The 20944-nt window shown below is 45.6% G+C and overlaps 1 protein-coding gene and 1 pseudogene across 4 annotated transcripts in view; both read left to right on the forward strand.

Moving 5' to 3' along the window:
- The window catches only part of TIAM2 (TIAM Rac1 associated GEF 2), a 264916-nt gene that overhangs the window by 7576 nt on the left and 236396 nt on the right, over positions 1-20944 (forward strand). The gene's annotated exons all lie outside the window — the stretch shown is intronic.
- Positions 1928-16727, forward strand: LOC134730635 (ribosomal RNA small subunit methyltransferase NEP1-like; annotated as a pseudogene).

Genomic DNA, 20944 nt, shown 5'->3' on the forward strand with positions numbered 1-20944 from the left:
CCCAGCTAAGTTTTGTGTGTGTGTGTTTTTTTTTTTAGTAGAGACAGGGTTTCACCATGTTGACCAGGCTAGTCTCGAACTCTTGACCTCAGGTGATCTGCCCTCCTTGGCCTCCCAAAGTGTTGGGATTATAGGTGTGAGCCACTGAGCCCAGCCATGCTTGTTTTATTTTTGTACCGCTTTTATATCCAGCCTGGTGCTTTAGTGAACACTCTTAAATGGTGGTTGACAGAATGTGTGAAGTGTTCACTGAAATTGTTTTTAAAAGTATTATAATATGGTTATGAGATTGAGAGACCCTTTGCCAAATATTTGACTCTCTAAATGGACTTTATCAATAACAAAGTGCTGAAAGTTAAAATACATAAAGGTTGATCCGTTTTTTTCCCAAGCGTGGAATTGTGGCAAGGTTATTGTATTGGATATTAACAGCTCTAGATTCTGGTGTGGAATATAACTTTTACCCATTTGGCAGGTCACCTAAACATTTGAGGGACTTAGCTTCCTCAGGGAGAGAATAAAATATATATATATATTTTGAGATGGAGTCTCGCTCTGCCGCCTAAGCTGGAGTGCAGTGGTGTGATCTCGGCTCACTGCAACCTCCGCATCCCAGGTTCAAGCAATTCTATTGTTTCTGCCTCCTGAGTAGCTGGAATTACAGGCACGCGCCACCATGCCCAGCTAATTTTTGTATTTTTAGTAGAGACGGAGTTTCACCATGTTGGCCAGGCTGGTCACAAACTCCTGACCCCAGGTAATCCACCCGCCTCGGCCTCCCAAAGTGCTGGGATTACAGGTGTGAGCCACCGTGCCCGGCCATAAAATTGTTTTCTAATGATTCCCAGCGTCTCCTGGCAATGGATCCCTAAATCTTTCTCATTAACCTTCTTCTTCAGGCCTTGTACTAAGGTTATGATTGGCAGAATAATAGTCATACTTGTCATCACTCTGTATAACCATGAAGCTGGATGCAAATGAGGGCTCTCAAAAGCGCATTGGTGCATATGAGCAGAAATGAAGGAAGAACACATCTGGAATCCATCAAAACGAATTAAGTTATCTTTTGTGTTGGTGGCATTTGAAACTTCTGGGATCAATACCTACTGCATGAATACATGAAGCCTCGATGAACGTTTGCTGAATCAGGAACCAACATATTTTCCCATTTCACGTGTCCATTTTGAACTTTCCCTCCGGAAAATCTTAGTCATTCTGTGAAACTGGAGTTAGCCGTAGTAACCCTCCCTTGACAACCGTCTACTGAACGGCTTGATGGGAAGCCACTGTGTGTCATATGGGCAAATACCTTGAGGTTACACAAGATTTAAAAGAAAATCAGAAACCTCACTGATTGGATCCATTTGTTGTGGATACACTCACCGCCTCCTAGCAGGTCCCACTTGCTTGCATCTTCTTCTGTATTGGAATTTTGTTGTTGTATTAGGTTGGTGCAAAAGTGACTGTGGTTTTTGCCATTGAAAGTAATGGCAAAAACCACGATCACTTTTGCATCCACTTAATAACTCAAGAGCACTGGCTTCCCCAACCTTCCAGGCTTATCTCAAGCATTCCTTCTAAAGCTTTTCTCATTTTCTGACCCTTCATTTCCTCTTGAGAAGTAATCACTCCGTCCTCACCACCCTCAGGGTTCATCCTCCACATGGCCAACTTCCGTGTACGGTGGTTATAACACCTTGTGTGTACGATGGTTGTATGTGTCTCTGTGTCCTACTTTCTCTCGATGTTGGGTTCCTTATTAATGATATACAAGTGATCATTCTGTCTGGGTGCGGTGGCTCACACCTGTAATCCCAGCATTTTGGGAGGCCGAGATGGGTGGATCACTTGAGATCAGGAGTTTGAGACCAGCCTGGCCAACATGGTGAAACCCTGTCTATACTAAAAATACAAAAATTAGCTGGGTGTAGTGGCAGCTGCCTGTACTCCCAGCTACTCAGGAGGCTGAGGCAGGGAGAATCACCTGAACCTGGGAGATGGAGGTTGCAGTGAGCCAAGATTGCACCACTGCACTCCAGCCTGGGCGACGGAGCGAGACTCCATCTCTCCCAACTCCCCCCCAAAAAAGTGCATTCTGTTGAGTCTGTTGTGTGAGATGTTTTGCACTTATGTGACTTTTATCAGTGCCTTTGCTTTTCTCCATTTCGATGGGTGACAGAAGATGAGCTATTTGAAAGAACTTGTATGTGTTTCATTGAATTGTTCTTGGTGTTTGTCCAGTCAGAGGTAATCCAGGCAGTCAGCATATATTACTGAAAAGAAGACTGGATCCCTGGGTTTTGGGTAGTTTTGCCAAAAATAGCTGCATGATCTTGAACAAAATAGTATATTCTCTCTGGGTTACCATTTCTTTATTTGTAACTTTGGGAGTTGCATTGGACTAAATGAATTTTTGGGGTCCTTTCAACTGTAAAACTCAATGTTTCTATGTAGCTACACAGTATGAGAAAGGAAAAGAAAACATTTTATAAAAATTTAAAAGTAGGGTTGCAAGGGCCAGGCACGGTGGCTCACGTTTGTAATCCCAGCACTTTGGGAGGCCAAGGCGGGCGGATCACGAGGTCAGGAGATCAAGACCATCCTGGCCAACATGGTGAAACCCCGTCTCTACTAAAAATACAAAAAAAAAAAAAAAAGGTAGCCAGGCGTGGTGGCACACACCTGTAGTCCCAGCTACTTGGGAGGCTGAGGCAGGAGAATGGTGTGAACCTGGGAGGTGGAGCTTGCAGTGAGCAGAGATCGCGCCACTGCACTCCAGCCTGGGTGACAGAGCGAGACTCCATCTCAAAAAAAAAGTAGGGTTGCAAGATGGCCACACTCAGTGTTGGAGTCCAACCTTGCGACCGGAATGATGGGGAGCAGGAACAGAACTTGGATGCTGTGGCGCCCAAGAGGCCCTGACCTGGGGCAGGAAACAAGTTTGGAGGCCATAGGCTCCTTGTGGTGCTGGAGGAGGCCAGTCTGGAGACAGTCCAGGTAGGGAAGACTTAAGAGCTGCTCAGCTGTGACAAGCACAAGTCTATGTTGTTGAAGAATGGACGTGACCCTGGGGAGGTGCGCTCAGACACAGCCCAGCAGAGTGCCCTGACACTGCTGGAGAGTCCCCTGAGCCAAGCTGACGTGCTGCAGGTTTCTACCCACACGCAGAAGAAGGTTCTGATTGAAGTGAGCCCCCAGACCTGAATTCCCAGAACCTTTGACCACTTTTGTGGCCTCATGGTTCAGCTTTTACACAAGCTCAGTGTTGGAGCAGCTGATGGCCCCCAGAAGCTCTTGAAGGTAATTAAGAATCAGTGTCAGATCACTTTAGTTGGAAAGTGAATTATTATTGTTAGAAATAAAATATTTTTATTTTTACTATTTTATCTTATTTTTTTGTTGGAGTCTTGTTCTATTGCCCAGGCTGGAGTACAGTGGCACAATCTCGGCTCATTGCAACCTCCCCTTCCCAGGTTCAAGCCATTCTACCGCCTCAGCCTCCTGAGTAGCTGGGATTACAGGCACACACCACCATGCCTAATTTTTGTATTTTTAGTAGAGACAGGGTTTCACCGTGTTGGCCAGGCTGGTCTTGAACTCCTGACCTCAGGTGATCCACCTGCCTTGGCCTCCCAAAGTGCTGGGATTACAGATATGAGCCACTGCGCCTGGCCTGGATTCTTATTTACCTTCTCTTTCATATATCCAATTGGATATATGAAAATTGGTACTTTTTTTTTCTTTTTGAGATGGAGTCTTGCTCTGTCGTCCAGGCTGGAGTACAGTGGCACAGTCTTGGCTCACTGCGACCTCTGCCTCCTGGGCTCAAGCATTCTCCAGCCTCAGCCTCCTGAGTAGCTGGGACTACAGGTACCCGCCACCATGCCCGACTAATTTTTGTATTTTTAGTAGAGACAGGGTTTCACCACGTTGGTTAGGCTGGTCTTGAACTCCTGATCTCAAATGATCCGCTAGCCTCAGCCTCCCAAAGTGCTGGGATCACAGGCATGAGCCACTGTGCCTGGCTGAAAATTGACACTTTTTTATCCATCCCAGTTGCCAGTGATATGTGAGAGGTGCCCAGCAGTGATACTACTATTTTTGAGATAGGGGCCTTTGCCCACAATAATACCAGTGTGGAATATACAGAGAAGATGGTGTCTATCAGCTGGTATCCCCTTTCTGCTGCCCTCCCCTGTGCAGAACTTACCACAGCCTTTGAATAAGTATGGGGGAGTCATTTGACAGTAGTAGAACCCGTTCTGAAACCAGGAACTGTTGTCATTGCGTCCCTCAATGGTTCTGAACTGACTGCTGGAAGATGACCTTCCTGCCCTGAGACTGTGGAGTCTGGGGAAGCCAGGGCTACACATTAGCTCTTTGTTTATCCTATGAATACTATTCTTTTATATCTGGTTGTTTCGGGGGTCCCTAAACTTAGCAGTATGTACTGGTGTAAACTGTTTCTTCCGCTTGGACCTCAGGGTCAGATGCGAGGTTACAGAGTTAGCAGTTTGGTTCCAGGCTTTAAGGCAGGCTTTAGCGTCGCATTTCCAGCTTCCTGTGCTCTAAAGGAGAGAAACCTGGTTATTTCAGCCATCGAAAGTCTGGAGAAGAACTGGGAAAGAAAGCAGTCATGAATGCTGGTGGTGAAAAACTGAACAAACAGAAGTGATTTTATCTGCTACAGTTCCAGGGTAGGAAAAGTGGAGCAGGCCTTGCCCTCCTCCCTGCCCCGCCGTGGCAGCTGCGGTGGTAGCAGCACATACACAATCACAGTAAATTGGCAGAGGAAACACACAACTGATTCCTGGCTAGAGGGGGAGAGATAAGGCAGTGTGCATGGGGGAGCCGAGAGGGGAGATGTGGGCCCCTCTGCTCCTCCCACAAGAGTCTCCCCTTTGGCCCCAGTGGAGACTTGGTCCGCAGCAGAGGCACAGCTGGGAGCGTCGAGTCTTCCACCTCTCTGACTTTTCTGTTCTCTGGGGCCAGGGAGGCTGTGAAAAGGGGGACAAGTAATTTCTTTTCTTTTCTTTTTTTTTTTGAGACAGAGTCTCACTCTGTTGCCTAGGCTGAAGTGCGGTGGTGCGATCTCGGCTCACTGCAACCTCTGCCTCCCGGGTTCAAGTAATTCTTGTGCCTCAGCCTCTTGAGTAGCTTGGATTACAGGCGCGCACCACTACACCTGGCTAATTTTTGTATTTTTAGTAGAGATGGGGTTTTGCCCTGTTGGCCAGGCTGTCTTGAACTCCTGACCTCAGGTGATCTGCCTGCCTCGGCCTCCAAAAGTACTGGGATTACAGGCATGAGCCACCGTGCCTAGCTGTGATAAGTAATTTCTGCACCAGTCCTGCTGTAGGCTACCTGCAAGACAAGATGTTTGATTGGAAGGCTGGTCAGAGTCACTTCTAGCTCCTGGTCTGTAGTCTTTCCAGAGTCTTCCTAGTGTGCCTCAGTAAGTCAGAGTAGTCAAGGCCCATACTCTGTATGTAGTAGCCAGGCTAATCCTTGGAGTTCACCCCAAATTTCCAATACCATCTTTCTGTTTTTGTTTGTTTTAGACGGTGTCTTGCTCTGTCACCCAGGCTGGAGTGCAGTGACATGATCTTGGCTCACTGCAACCCCCACCTCCTGGGTTCACGCGATTCTCCTGCCTCAGCCTCCCGAGTAGCTGGGACTCGTTACAGGCGCCCGCCACCACGCCCGGCTAATTTTTTGTACTTTTAGTAGAGACGGGGTTTCACCGTGTTAGCGAGGATGGCCTCAATCTCCTGACCTTGTGATCTGCCCGCCTCAGCCTCCCAAAGTGCTGGGATTATAGGCATGAGCCACTGCACCCAGCCTCTAATACCATCTTTTTTTCCAAGTCTGTTACTCTGTTATGTAACCTGGTATTTTGAGCTTAGCTGTAGGACATTTACTTACCAGGCGAATAGATTATTGCATCACCTTTAACTCCTCTTTCTTTGGTACCATTGCTTTATAAATATAGTAGGCTCCAAAAGAAGATGTGCCCAAGATGGATTTATAGAGTGGGGAGAGGTCGCTGAGGTGGGCACACAGCCTGGAGCATCCCTCACTGCCAGAGTTTGCAGTGAGTCCCTCTCAGCTTCCCAGGCAGGCCTTCACTTACCTTAAGCCATTTGCCCCATGTGAAGAGGCAGAAGGCAGTCATGGAGTAACCCATGATGAGCAAGTGGATGGTCAGTTGCACCAGAGTAGAAGGCTTAGAGGATGGTAATGGAGGTCAGGTTGCCCAAGGCAAGGCTCTCTCCAATTAGCCTGGCAGCCTGAGGAGGGAGGAGTAGCTCATCAGCAGCTTGTCCCTCATTTCCCCTTTCACCTCCACCCTGGAGGCCTGCCTGTCTTTCCACAATGAAAATGAGGAATTCCATCTGGAAGCAGGCCAGGCATCCTGAGTACAGGCTATGCCAGAGGGCCAGGAATCTCGGAGAGACCCTGAGAGAGTTTTTTGTTTTCGTTTTTGTTTTTTATTTTTTATTTTTGAGATGGAGTCTAGCTCTGTTGCCCAGGCTGGAGTACAGTGGCGCGATCTCGGCTCGCTGCAACCTCCGCCTCCTGGGTTAAAGCAATCCTCTTGCCTCAGCCTCCTGAGTAGCTAGGACTACAGGTGTGCACCACCATGCCTGGCTAATTTTTGTATTTTTACTAGAGACGGGGTTTCACCACGTTGGCCAGGCTGGTCTTGAACTTCTGACCTCAAGTGATCCACCCACCTTGGCCTCTCAAAGTGCTGGGATTACAGGGGTGAGCCACCTCACCTGGCACTGTGAGAATTCTTTACTTTTTTTTTTTTTTTGAGATGGAGTTTTGCTCTTGTTGCCTAGGCTGGAGTGCAATGGTGTGATCTCGGCTCACTGCAACCTCTGCCTCCCGAGTTCAAGTGATTCTCCTGCCTCAGCCTCCTGAGGGATTGCAGGCGCCTGCCACCACGCCCAGCTAATTTTTCTATTTTTAGTAGAAATGGGGTTTCACCATGTTGGTCAGGCTGGTCTTGAACTCCCGACCTCAGGTGATCTGCCTGCCTCGGCATCCCAAAGTGCTGGCATCACAGGCGTGAGCCACTGCACCTGGCCAGATTCTTTACTTTCAAGGAATTTGAATCATTTGAAAAAGTCACTGGAGAAAAGGGTGGGTAAGGAGGAGCCACTGACTGACTAGTTCTTGGATCGAGCCACCTGCCTCTGGGTCCTCGAGCCTCGAGGAGTGGAGTGCAGGGAGGCTCCCACGTGTAGCCCCCCGGGGTCCTGGAGGCAGTGCTGCCTGATTAGTTTTACAGATGGGAGGCTGACCCAGGGCAGAGCTGGTGATCAGTGACCGAGTGCCTACCAAGTCCCTGACGTTGAGGTCAGTGGGGAACCAGACACACTCTAATGCTGCCCACACTCTAGTGGTAGGGACAAACAAGTAAAGAAGATGTTTATAATCAGGGCAGCAGAGGACATAAGTCCTGTGGCAGAGCTGCAGTAACACCCAGGGCTCAAGGCACTTTTTTTTTCAAATCGGAGTCTCGATCGGGCACGGTGGCTCATGCCTGTAATCCTAGCACTTTGGGAGGCCGAGGTGGGTGGATCACAAGGTCAGGAGTTCGAGACCAGCCTAGCCAACATGGTGAAACCCTGTCTCTACTCAAAATACAAAAATTACCAGGTGTGGTGGCGCATGCCTGTAATCCCAAATACACAGGAGGCTGAGGTGGGAGAATCGCTTGAACCCCGGAGGCGGAGGTTGCAGTGAGCTGAGATCGTGCCATTGCACATCAGCCTGGGCGACATTTTTAGAGACTGTCTCCCTCATCTCCCCCCACCAAAAAAAAAAAAAAAGAAAAAGAAAAAGACAGAGTGTTACTCTGTTGCCCAGGCTGGAGTGCAGTGGCGTGATCTCGGCTCACCACAACCTCCACCTCCCGGGTTCAAGCGATTCTCCTGCCTCAGCCTCCTGAGTAGCTGGGATTACAAGTGCCCACCACCACACCCAGCTAATTTTTTTGTATTTTTAGTAGAGATGAGGTTTCACCATGTTGGCCAGGCTGGCCTCAAACTCTTGACCTCAAGTGATCCACTTGCCTTGGCCTCCCAAAGTGTTGGGATTACAGGCGTGAGCCACTGTGCCCGGCCAATTTTTGTATTTTTTGTGGAGAAAGGGTCTTGCCATGTTGCTCAGGCTGGTCTACTAGGATTACAGGTGTAAGCCACTGTGGCTGGTCTGCTACTGGCTTTTTGATCGTACTTTGAGAAACTGCCCTAAATAAAGTAAGACTTGCGCTTGTAGGGCATTCAGTGTGTGGAGGGTGTGGGGGAGTGGAGTCAAGGTCTCTCTTCCCATCTCTTTTCCCTGCACGATGCCCCTTTGCATAGGCTTGCATAGGATTGTGAGGATCTAACCATGTTAGTTAACTTGCCAGAGATGGGCAAGAGATTTGTAGGCCAGTCACATATAAATGCAGCACAGGTTTTCTTATTTCAGGGTGATCCATGGTTTGACAGGAACCATTTTTCTTTTTCTTTCTTTCTTTCTTTTTTTTTTTTTGAGAGGGAGTCTCGCTCTGTCACCCAGGCTGGAGTACAGTGGCACAATCTCGGCTCACTGCAAGCTCCGCCTCCTGGGTTCACGCCATTCTTAAGGAAATTTTTAAGGAAAACATCTGGTTTCTAAAGAAGAAGTTTGTTGAATATATTAGTTATAAGCATATTGACAGTGAAAACGATTAGGTAAAATGTCAGGTTACTTAAAAACATCGTTTTGTAATGAATATTAGTGAGAAAGCATTTCTGTCTCTTCAATAAAGGCCATTTCCTGAGGGATACCAACAGGCAGGACTTTGCTTGGTTCTATTTCAGTTTACCATGTAATTGGAATTTTAAAATGACCTGTCTTTAAAAATCTGGGGATGTCACTAAGTCAGACTGTCATAAGTTTCACCCTGGCCATTAGTCTAAACGTGTGAGGAAATTGAGCCCGTCGGATGGTTGCCATTGCAGGAGTCTTGGTGTGTGTCGAGAAGAGAATGTCACTGCAGCATGGCATTTTCTGAAAAGCTGTCTGTCACTGAAGCTAAATTTTGATAGCTTGATAAATCACATTAGAAAATTCACTAAGGCATGGAGTGTACAGAGTTGGCAGCCAACAGTTGGAATTTTCAGCAAACCAACAAATGGGTTGTTCTGAAATATGTGGACACGTACATATGTAATTGTCGACCTTAAATAATACATCATATGGCTTTTTCCATTGTCTAAAGGAAAATCTCTAAACATTTATAGAGTGCATTGAAAATTCTTGAATAATTTCAAGATATAAAAGTACATTTATATTTCTGTGTGTGGTAGATGATAATATGACAAACTTTTGAAAACTGTGTTTGTTGTAATTTCTCATTTGGCATCCTTAAAATTTGTTAAAATAGCATGACACTGAGCTGTGACTTACAGTTAGCGGTTAGTCCGGATAGTGCCTCTTATGCATATATTACGCAGAAAGTCAGCAAAATCACCTGTGCACATGACGAACATATACCTCAAACCTCAAGAAATATAAGGCACAGAGAAATCAATTGCCTCAGGCTAGGGGTGAAACACAGTCACTTTCCTACTTATTTCCAGGTCTCTGAACCAGGTTTTCCTGGAAGGAGCTATCTCCATTTAGTAATATTCCCAAGTTTTGTCTCTTTGGTACTCACTGTTGGTCACTGACAGTCTAAGGGACCTTCCTTTTCTGGAAATAATTTTTTTTTTTTTTTTAACCTGCTCCTTGCAGAGCAGGGCTACCCCACAGGCAGTGTGCCCAGAGAAGCTGGAAGTAAATTTCTTAGCATCACTCAGTTCTTCTGAGGCTCAGTGTCTGAAATGTACATATATTCCACTCTCTTGAATTATTCCTTGAAACTCAAACTTTTATTTGACCCTTTTGGATGTGGATGTTTGTATTGTGAGAAAAGAAAAATGCGCTGACTGTACTGTAGCAGTGTTTGGAAGCCTTATTGTGATGTGTTTATGTTTTCAGTGGGTGAATCTGTAGTTAGGTTCAGTGTTTTGGGGGCAGTTGCTTAGTGCGTACTGCCTTGGAGTTGTAGGATTGAAATAGGAGAGGAAGAGCATAATGGAAAGCACGTTAGGTATTATTCCAGAACAGAGGTTCTCAAACTTCAGGGCATCAGAATCACCTGGAGGGCTTGCTAACGCATAAGTCGCTGGGTCCTGTCCTCTGTTTCTGACTCAGAAAATCTTTTTTTTTTTTTTTTTTTTGAGACAGGGTCTCGCTCTGTCACCGAGGCTGGAGTGTAGTGGTACAATCTCGGCTCACTGCAGCCTCCACCTCCAGGGTTCGGGCGATTCTTGTACCTCAGCCTTCTGAGTAGCTGAGACTACAGCCGTGAGCCACCATGCCTGGCTAAGTTTTGTATTTTTAGTAGAGATAGAGCTTCACCATGTTGCCCAGTCTGGTCTTGAACTCCTGAACTCAGGTGGTCCACCTGGCTTGGCCTCCCAAAGTTCTAGGATTACAGGTGTGAGCCACCATGCCTGGCCCTGACTCAGAAGATCTGAGTTCAGCCTGATAATTTGCATCTCTATGATGTTTCTAGGTGATGCTGCCACTGTGGCTGATCTGGGGCCGCATTTGGAGAGACTGTGTTCTGGAGGCTCAGTGTTGGTCTATACTGAGTGGAGATGTGGATCCGTAGACGTCATTCAGCTTCTCAGGGTCTGGGTTTGTATATACCTCTTGGTCCAGGCAGTATTAGTGATTTTCTTGAAAATCAGAGGAATCCTTTGTTCCAAACTACGACTTATGTGAAACCAAGACCCAAATATATAATATACAAAAGGGATGAAATGGAAATTATATTAATTATGCAGTTGTAAGGGACAGAAGGCCCCTTGGGCCCCTCTGAAGGACCTAATACAGTTGTGAATCCAGTGGAAGAGAGGATTTCTAAGGTCCCTCGCACCCGTAGCTTTCTCTGATTCTGTATACTCTTTTTTTTTTCCAGGCTGAGTCTCACTCTGTCACCGAGGCTAGAATGCAGTGGTGCGATCTCGGCTCACTGCAACCTCCACCTCCTGGGTTCAAGTGATTCTCATGTCTCGGTCTCCTGAGTAGCTGGGGCTACAGGCACCCGCCACCACACCTGGCTAATTTTTGTATTTTTAGTAGAGATGGGGTTTTGGTCTTGAATTCCTGGCCTCAAGTGATTTGTGTGCCTCAGCCTCCCGAAGTCCTAGCACTACAGGCGTGAGCCACCGCGGCCAGCCAGATTCTGTATACTCTTGAAACTGTAGACTGTTAGAGAGTGGAAAGAATCTAAGCGGAAGACTTATGACTTTGAGGTTGTGCCTTTTGATATAAGAAGCTATGTTTAGGATATATAAATAGGTAGGCAATAAATTAGCTTGAGATTTTCATGGTAGCAACAGCTCATAAAAGATCCACAGCTCATTTCTAGTAGGACTGGGGAAATTCTAGTAAGAAAAGAAATAGGGTAAAGGATTTGGGTAACACTGATGTGGCTGCAATCTTTGTGCGCAGCTGGTATGTGTAATTGAATTGAAATAATTTACCCCATTTTAATTTTCATTTATTTATTTTTTTGAGATGGAGTTTCACTCTTGTTGCCCAGGCTGGAGTGCAATGGCACGATCTCGGCTCACTGCAGCCTGTGCCTCCTGGGTTCAAGCCATTCTCCTGCCTCAGCCTCCCGAGTAGCTGGGATTACAGGCATGCGCCACCACACCGGCTAATTTTGTATTTTTAGTAGAGACGGGGTTTCTCCATGTTGGTCAGGCTGGTACCTCCCAACCTCAGGTGATCCGCCCGCCTCGGCCTCCCAAAGTGCTGGGATTACAGGCATGAGCCACTGCGCCCAGCTTACAAAAATTAAATTTAGGCCAGGCGCGGTGGCTCATGTTGGCCAGGCCGGTCTCGAACTCCTGACCTCAAGTGATCCGCCCGCCTCGGCCTCCCAAAGTGCTGGGCCTGATGGTGAAACCTGTCTCTACTAAAAATACAAAAATTAGCCAAATGTGGTGTCATGTGCCTGTAATCCTAGCTACTCGGGAGGCTGAGGCAGGAGAATCGCTTGAACCCGGGAGGCGGAGGTTGCGCTGAGCTGAGATTGAGCCATTGCATTCCAGCCTTGGTGACAAGAGTGAAACTCTGTCTCAAAAAAAAAAAAAAATTAAATTTAGGAGCTGTTCTTTTCAGTCCTTGGTAATGTTGAGTGAGTCCTCTGTAACATGGAATGACCAAAACCAAAACCAAAACCAAGCCAAACCAAAGGGATTCTTAGGATATTTCAGGTGGTTATGCAATTTGTAAGACCCTAGGGGTCTTTACAACTCCTCACTTTCAGGAGTGGAGGGGTAGTTATGGAATTGACACTGGTTAGGAGACCTTTTGGACAGGCGATCATTTAATCTGTGCTTATCTTTTGAATTAGAAAATTTCTCCCTTGGACCTGACCTACATAGCTGCTGCCTTCCATGAGTTTGTTTCCATTTATAATCCTAATGAACAGTATTGAGATCCTGTGGCTTCTCAATTTTTCATATCATAGCAAAATAACTGAGTGTGAGATATTTATTTTGAAAAACTTAGACGATCACTTCAGTCAGTCTTAGTTCTGAACAATGAAACAGCTTGTCTCAATGCACGCTTCCTTCGGTCATATTGATCTGTTTTTCTCCTGAGAGGAGTGTCTGACAATGGTTTGCCCTGTGACTGGTATATAATTTAAACATGTGCTAAGCATAATTTTAGTTCCTTTGGGATCACCCTCAGTTTTTATACCTCATCTGGCTCTCACAATTCCATTTAATTACAGCTATTTTGATATTTGGCCAAGTCACTAAAACCAGTCAACTCTCTATGGGGAGACAGTAAACTTTTGATCAGCATATCACTAGAAGTGAAATTCTTCTGCAAACAGACACTTTTTCAGGAACTATTCTTGTAAATGCAGAGAGGCGTTGGCAGTCTTTTGATACTTTTGGAGGGGTTTTGGTGAGTGCCAAATGGTGCGTAGCTACTGTATGCTTGGAAAATGTTAACGAGAGGCTCAGCTTTTCTGAGTGTGTGTTTTGGCTTTTTGAGATAGCTTCCATGTAGGAAGAAACTTCTTTTAAGACCAAATGTAGACTCTGGATTTCCTCCAAGAGAAGTATTGTAAATATATCAAAGCTGATGCTGTACTGAATTTCTTTATAGAAAGAAAAAAAGGAGTAGTTAATAAATAACATACAGTGTTTGAATAGAGCCTACAATTTCAAAGAGTTCATCTTTCCTTATGTCCAGTTTATTACAAACAGTTTATGTTCAAACCCTGTTTTTCTCCACCCCTTGCATTGTCATATTTCATTTTGTACTGTACGGTCCACATTTCTTATCCTGTTCTTTACTATGAGAGTTCACTGAGCAAAAGTAAGTCCACAGAGCAGGAAGGGAATGATAATCCTTAACAGTATTTTGATTTTTCTCACTTTTGAGCTTTTGACTCAATGTAGTCTTACAGAAAGCACATTTGCTACTTTTGTGTTGGGTGGAGTGAGGTTTAAAAACAAAAATCAACCAACCAACTTACCAAACCCCATTAATTCCTAATTCTGTAAGATATAGGGTATCTTACAGAATTAATCACAGGGCAATTTCTGATGCTATTTTATTTTTTAAAATTTATTTTATTTTATTTTTTTGAGACGGAGTCTCACTCTGTAGCCCAGGCTGGAGTGCAGTGGCGTGATCTTGGCTCACTGCAACCTCTACCTTCCGGGTTCAAGTGATTCTCCTGCTTCAGCCTCCCGAGTAGCTGGGACTACAGGCTCCCGCCACCATGCCTGGCTAATTTTTGTAGTTTTAGTAGAGATGGGATTTCACCATATTGGCCAGGCTGGTCTCGAACTCCTGACCTCAAGTGATCTGCCCTACTCGGGCTCCCAAAGTGCTGGGATTACAGGCGTGAGCCACTGTGCCCCATCCTCTGATGCTATTTTAGAAATACTAAAAACAGACATCTTAAAATCTTACAATGTAGCATTAGAATCATATTGAAATCATAAAATACTGGGAGAGACCTTAGAGTGAGTTCAGACTCACTTCAGAAGATGGAGGTGAGAGAGTTTAAGTAACCTGCCCAGTTTCTCCCATCTCGTAAGTCTGGCCATTATGCTCGGGCTTCTGAGTGTCCTCTCACTTCTTCTCCTGCTCCTCAACTGTCCCCTACCTGTGGCACATTGTTGCTCCTCCTAACTGGGGCTGGAGGACCCAGGCTTTCTCTGCACATGGATGCTTACCAGTCCCCATGGCTCCTGTAGTACAGCTGAGGTTTGGGGTCTACAGCTGGCTTAGTCTGTGCTCTTGCAGGTGTGTGTGCCACAGACGATCCAGAAAGCAGGTCAAAAAATCTCTGTCTGCTTATTTCTGTGTTTGATAATCTGTAAATTCTCTGTATTCTGAGTTTGATGTGGAGTTTTGTCTCTTTTGCTTTGGAGAACTCGAAATTTGGGAGACGGCTTGCTGGGAGAGGTGAGGAACTCAAGGGAAGAGAAGAAAGGCATGGTTACCAACATTTACTACGTATCTTTTCTGCATCTGGCGCTGTGCTAGGTACTTCCAAGTGCTTGCTCCCCTCTGCTACACAAAAGGGATATTGGAAAGCCATATTGTACACGAGGATATTGAAGCATAGAGCTGGGATTGAATCCCAGTTTGTCTGACTTCATATCCTTCCTCCCAACTCTTTCTTGGGAGGGGGAAGGGCACAGAGCACATGTGCGTTTTATGAGCCATATGGAAGTCTGAAGAGCTGCTCAGCTCTGACAGCTGTTTAAATTATCTGTGACACTGCATCCCACCATTAGCAGGGATGATGGATTGTTGACAGTCTCCATCAGAAGAGGCTGGAGTCCCAGTCCGTGGAGGAGCACTCACAGGGTCTTTCCTAAGTGCTGAGTAAGTATAATTGAAACTTGGATTCTAATTATTATTGCTGGGTTAGAAAGCATTGAAGATACCGTTAGGCAGATATATCTCTATGTATCTGTCTACACACACACACACACACACACACACACACACACACACACCTGAGATGGGGTAGATCATTGTATTTGTGTGTCTACCAGCAAGAAAAGGAAGGAAAAACTAAGGTGATGTGTATTTTTAGTAGAGATCTTCCATAATTTAAAGTCATTTTGTTATTCTCTTTGCTTTGACACAAAAAATATGTGGACCTTTTCTGTGTACCTTACTCCAGTAAATCTATTTTGTCTATTCTCATGCTACTCATTTGTATTCCATTTTTAATTAACTCTTTGTCCTTGAAAATATATTTTTCTTTGTCTATTCTTATTTGGTGGAACTGTTTCATCTGTTTAGCTAGTGCTTATACTATTTGAGGCCATTGACCTTATTCTTATGTCTTTATCTTCCCTCATTATGCAGGATAGGGTTTAATTCATAGGCATCAAATAAATGTCTATAAAGTAGTCTTTTTATTGTTTCTTTCTCAAATTACTACAGTATTATGTTAAGTAGTTTTTGTGTTTTGTCTCTTTAAGTTTTGTTTAGTTCACCGTAGTGCTTTTTTTCTATTATAATGTAAATCTTGCTGAGTTTTAATGCTAGTCATTTGTGAATATCTGATACATGAAACTCAATCACAAGACAGATGTAATTGTAAAATGATTCTTTGCTATTTGTATCAATATAGGATGCTTTTGACTCTGGTGGATGGTTTTCCTGTTCTTTTGTCTTTAGTTTTTGGTCTTTTTGTGAATATCTACGTACACTCAATTGTGAGTTCTTGTCATTTTATATTATGTGGTTCATTTACTTATTTAATTTTTCCTGCCAAATATTTTTCCTTTTTAAAAGTATGAGAGAGAAAGACATTTCCTTGGCAGAGATAGGGCCAGAGCAGCAGAGGGAATTGCAGTAAGCATCTGTTTACCTTTCTTATTCCTTCTTTGCAAATTCTTCTCCTATGAGAAAAGAATTTCCTTTAGGCTACAAGCAATGGGGCAGGCTCATGTTGAGTTTGGAGTATGAGTTGTCCGTCGGGAGGCTGGAGAGGCAGACTGGAACAAGAGCTGGTAAGGGCTTGAAAGTGTGGTTAGGATGTCTGGGTTTAACTTGGTCTGCAAGTGGGGAGGTGTTGGAGGGTTGGACTGGCAGAGTAGGGTGTGCATGCTGGAGCTGGGGGTTCCAGCTGGGCTACTGCAGGAGTCCTGGTGATCTGTGCAGAGAGTCCGCACAGGGGGGATAAGAAAGAGGAGAGAGAACCGTCCAGATGAGGCAGCTGGCTGGATATGGGGGCAAAGCATAGGGAGGGGTAAAAAATGACACTGAGCATTCAAGCCTGCGTACCTGTGATAAGGATGATGCTACTCTACTAATGGAGTTGGGGGAAGATTACATTTGGGTCAAGTCAAGGAGAGTTTGGGTTTGATTCTTCTGATTTCTGAGGTGTCAGCAGGCTCTATGGGAAGTGTCTCGTGAGCAGTTAGAAATCTGGAGCTCGAGAGAGACAGGTCTGGGCTGGGTATGTAGATTCAGATTCATCTCTTAGAGGGGATGACTGAAACCATCAGAAATAATGAAATTGTCAAAGAAGGATGTGCAAAGAGAGGCAAAAAAGACAGGCAAGAGCCTTGTTTTCTGCTTAAATTTTGGAGGTGGAAGAAGAATAGGAGGCAGAGAAGGGGACTCAGAAAGAATTGTCAAAAAAGAGAATTATTAAATAAGTTTTGAGCAGGATGGGAGGTGAGGGAGAGTTTTTAAACTTTAGGCCGGGCGCGGTGGCTCATGCCTGTAATCCCAGCACTTTGGGAGGCCTAGGCCGATGGATCACTTGAGGTCAGGAGTTTGAGACCAGCCTGGCCAACATGGTGAAATCCTGTCTCTACTAAAAATACAAGAATTAGCTGGGCATGGTGGTGGGCACCTGTAGTTGCAGATACTTGGGAGGCTGAGGCAGGAGAATCTCTTGAACCCAGGAGGCGGGGGTTGCAGTGAGCCAAGATGGCACCACTACACTCTAGCCTGGGCCACAGAGCAAGACCCTGTTTCAAAAAACCAAAAAAAAAAAAAAAAAAAAACTCCAAACAAACCTTTATGTAATGTACCTCAGACCATCAAGACTGGCAAAAATTTTAAAAGGCAACAATACTTGCTGGCAGGGGATCTTCAAGCGTTGCTGGTGGGAATAACCATTCTGGAAAGAGTTCTGGCGGAGTCTATTAAAATTTCAAGCACACATAGCCTTTGACCCAGCCGTTCCTCCCCTGGGACTCTCTCCCATAGAAATAAAAGCAGCTGTATGTAATTTGTTTGCACAAGAATATTTATTGCAGCATTGTTTGTAGTGGCAAAGAATTAGAAACTAAGTGGATGCTTTCGACAGAGGAACGGTTGGATAAGATGTCACACGTCCATGCCTTGGATTTCTGCACTTGACCTGGAAGGATTCCCATGAGAAAAGAAGAGGCAAGAAACTTGTATACTATAAGCCCATTTTTGTAGAACATGAAAGGATAAAAAAATTATTGTGTAGATGTTAATGGTGCTTGGGAGGAGAGAGATTGGTAGTATGGGAATACTATATTTAAATTTAAATGTAAATGATATTTACATTTAAACGGTATTTACATTTAAATGGTAAATTAAAAAAACCAGACTGCTCCACTGGGCTCGGTGGCTCACGCCTGTAATCCCAGAACTTTAGGAGGCCGAGGCGGGTGGATCGCTTGAGGTCAGGAGTTCAAGACCAGCCTGGCCAACATGGTGAAACCTGTCTCTACTAAAAATACAAAAAAATTAGCCAGATGTGGTGATGTGTGCCTGTAATCCCAGCTACTCGGGAAGCTGAGGCAGGAGAATCGCTTGAACCTGGGAAGCGGAAGTTGCTGTGAGCCAAGATCATGCCACTGCACTCCAGCCTGGGCGATAGAGCGAGACTCCGTCTCAAAATAAAAATCAATAAATAAAATAAAATAACTTGGGAGGCAGGGATATCACCTGAGCATGAAGGGGCCTTGGAGTGGCTTCGGGTACTTGAGTACATTCAAAAAGTTGATCTGATGTAGATGACAGAGAATTAATATGTCAGTAAACAGAGCAGGAACTCACAGGCAGGGCTGTGGGAAAGTTCGAGAACTAGAATTCCTAGTTTTCCCTCCTTGCCCACCCCATTCGGTGATATTGAAAGGCAGTCTCCCGAGGAGTCTGGCTGGTCCAGGAGCAGGGATGGAATGATGGGACTTTGGCAGTTTACTTTCTATAGGCTAATAAGGCTTATCCAGGAAAACTGAGGGGCAAGGGGCTTCAGGTTGGTAATGACGTGATTGTGGAAATGAGTGGGGATAAATGGGTTGCAGCTGGTAGAGGGAGACACATTGTCTCAGAAGGGCCCCTGTGAAAGGGGCTGGGGAGACCAGGGTAGATGACATGGGGTCTAGGGTCCCTGAGAGCTGAGAGCTTGGGTGGGGCAGCAGCTTCAGTGGTTGATATAAGACCTTGCTTCCTGTCACTACTGCTTCTAGAAGATCACCTACTCCATTTTGTCTTTTTTTTTTTTTTTGAGATGGAGTCTCACTCTGTCGCCAGGCTGGAGTGCAGTAGTGCGATCTTGGCTCATTGCAACCTCCGCCTCCTGGGTTCAAGCTGTTCTCCTGCCTCAGCCTCCCGAGTAGCTGGGACTACAGGCACCTGCCACCACGCCCGGCTAATTTTTTGTATTTTTCGTAGAAACGGGGTTTCACCGTGTCAGCCAGGATGGTCTCGATCTCCTGACCTCGTGATCCACCTGCCTCGGCCTCCCAAAGTGCTGGGATTACAGGTGTGAGCCACCACGCCTGACTCTCCCTTTTGTCTTTTTGTAGATAAAGTCCAAACTTAGCCTGACGTTTTAAGTGTTTACCCCTCTGAAAGACCCATGTCTCCAGATCTGTAGCCACCGGCCCCATGGGGCTGTGAAGCACTTTGAAATGTGGTCAGCACCACTGAGGTGTGCTGTGAGTGTAACATACACAGGAGGCTTTGCAGACTTCATATGAAAAGCCAGATGTAAAATATCCCAATACGATTTTTATATTGTTTACGTGTCAAAACAATGATACTTTGGATGTATTGGATAAAAATACATTATGGGCCGGGCACAGCGGCTCACGCCTGTAATCCTAGCACTTTGGAGGGCGGAGGCGGGAGGATCACTTGAGCCCATGAGTTCAAGGCTATAGTGAGCTGTGTTCCTGCCACTGCACTCCAGCCTGGGCAACAGAGTGAGACTGTCTCGAAAAAAAAAAAAAGGTGTATATATGTGTGTGTATATAGATATATCTATGTATGTATATATAAATTAATTTCACTTGCTTCTTATTTTTTTTCAATATGGTCACTAGAAAATTAAATTACAGGCCAGGTGCAGTGGCTTACTGTAGATTACAGTGGCCAGGTGGATCACTTGAGGTCAGGAGTTTGAGACCAGCCTGGCCAACACAGTGAAACCCCGTGTCACTAATAATTCAAAAATTAGCCAGGCATGGTGGCGAGCTCCTGTAATCCCAGCTACTCAGGAGGCTGAGGCACGAGAATCGCTTGAACCAGGGAGGCGGAACTTTTAGTGAGCCAAGGTTGTGCCACTGCACTGCAGCCTGGGTGGCAAAGGGAGACTGTCTCAAGAAAAAAAAAATTACATACATGACTCACATTTCTCCCTTCCCCTCCCTTCCCTTTCCTCCCCTCCCCTCACCTCCCCTTCCCTCCCCTCCTCTCCCCTTCCCTCCCCTCCCCTTCCTGTCACTTTTTTTTTTTTTGACGGGGAGGCCAAGGCAGGCAGATCACCTGAGGTCACGAGTTCGACATCAGCCTGGCCAGCATGGTGAAACCCCGTCTCTACTAAAAATACAAAAAATTAGCTGGGTCTGGTGGCAGGCACCTGTAATCCCAGCTACTTGGGAGGCTGAGGCAGGAAAATCGCTTGAACCTGGGAGGCAGAGGTTACAGTGAGCTGAGATCGTGCTAGTGCACTGCAGCCTGGGTGACAGAGTGAGACTCCGTCTAAAAAAAAAAATAGGCTGGGCACAGTGGCTCATGCCTGTAATCCTAGCACTTTCGGAGGCTGAGGCAGGCAGATCACTTGAGATCAGGAATTCAAGACCAGCCTGGCCAATGCGGTGAAACCCCATCTCTACTAAAAATACAAAAAAATTAGGCATGGTGGTGGATGCCTGTAATCCCAGCTACTCGGGAGGCTGAGACAGGAGAATCATTTGAACCGGGGAGGTGGAGGCTGCAGTGAGCCGAGATTGGGCCACTGCACTCCAGCCTGGGCAGCAGAGCTAGACTCCATCTAAACAAAAGAAAAGAAAAAAAATAAAAAAGGATCCAAATTAGCAGGTGATTAGTAGATATCAGTTGATCGAATAGTGAATGGGTAACTGTAAGGGGAGACTTGTGTCCAGAGGATTATTTTAAAAAGAAAAATTAAGCTATTGTAAATGATTTGTTAAACGGATGATTAAATGAAACTCTTAGTTTTGGGCAGAAGGTTGCAAATGGTGGGGGTGGGCTGCTTTGGAAATTCCAGTGGGACCCCTGTGGTTCCTTTTCTCCCCAAATATGGCTTTTTGTTGTAGAATGGAAGGAACACTGGACTGATAGTTGGTTGGCCTGACTTCTTCCTCGTGGGCCTACCGGCCAGCTGGCTAGTCTTGGAGAATTTTCTTAACCTTTCTGAGCTTTTGCTTCCTCATTTGCAGAATTAGTGGAGCAGATTAGAAAAGGCAGCTAGGGGCCGGGCATGGTGGCTCATGCCTGTAATCCCAGCACTTTGGGAGGCCGAGGCGGGCGGATCACGAGGTCAAGAGATTGAGACCATCCTGGCCAACAAGGTGAAACCCCATCTCTACTAAACATACAAAAATTAGCCAGG

This window comes from Pan paniscus, chromosome 5 (genome assembly GCF_029289425.2).
Source record: "Pan paniscus chromosome 5, NHGRI_mPanPan1-v2.0_pri, whole genome shotgun sequence".
Classification (NCBI taxonomy): domain Eukaryota; kingdom Metazoa; phylum Chordata; class Mammalia; order Primates; family Hominidae; genus Pan; species Pan paniscus.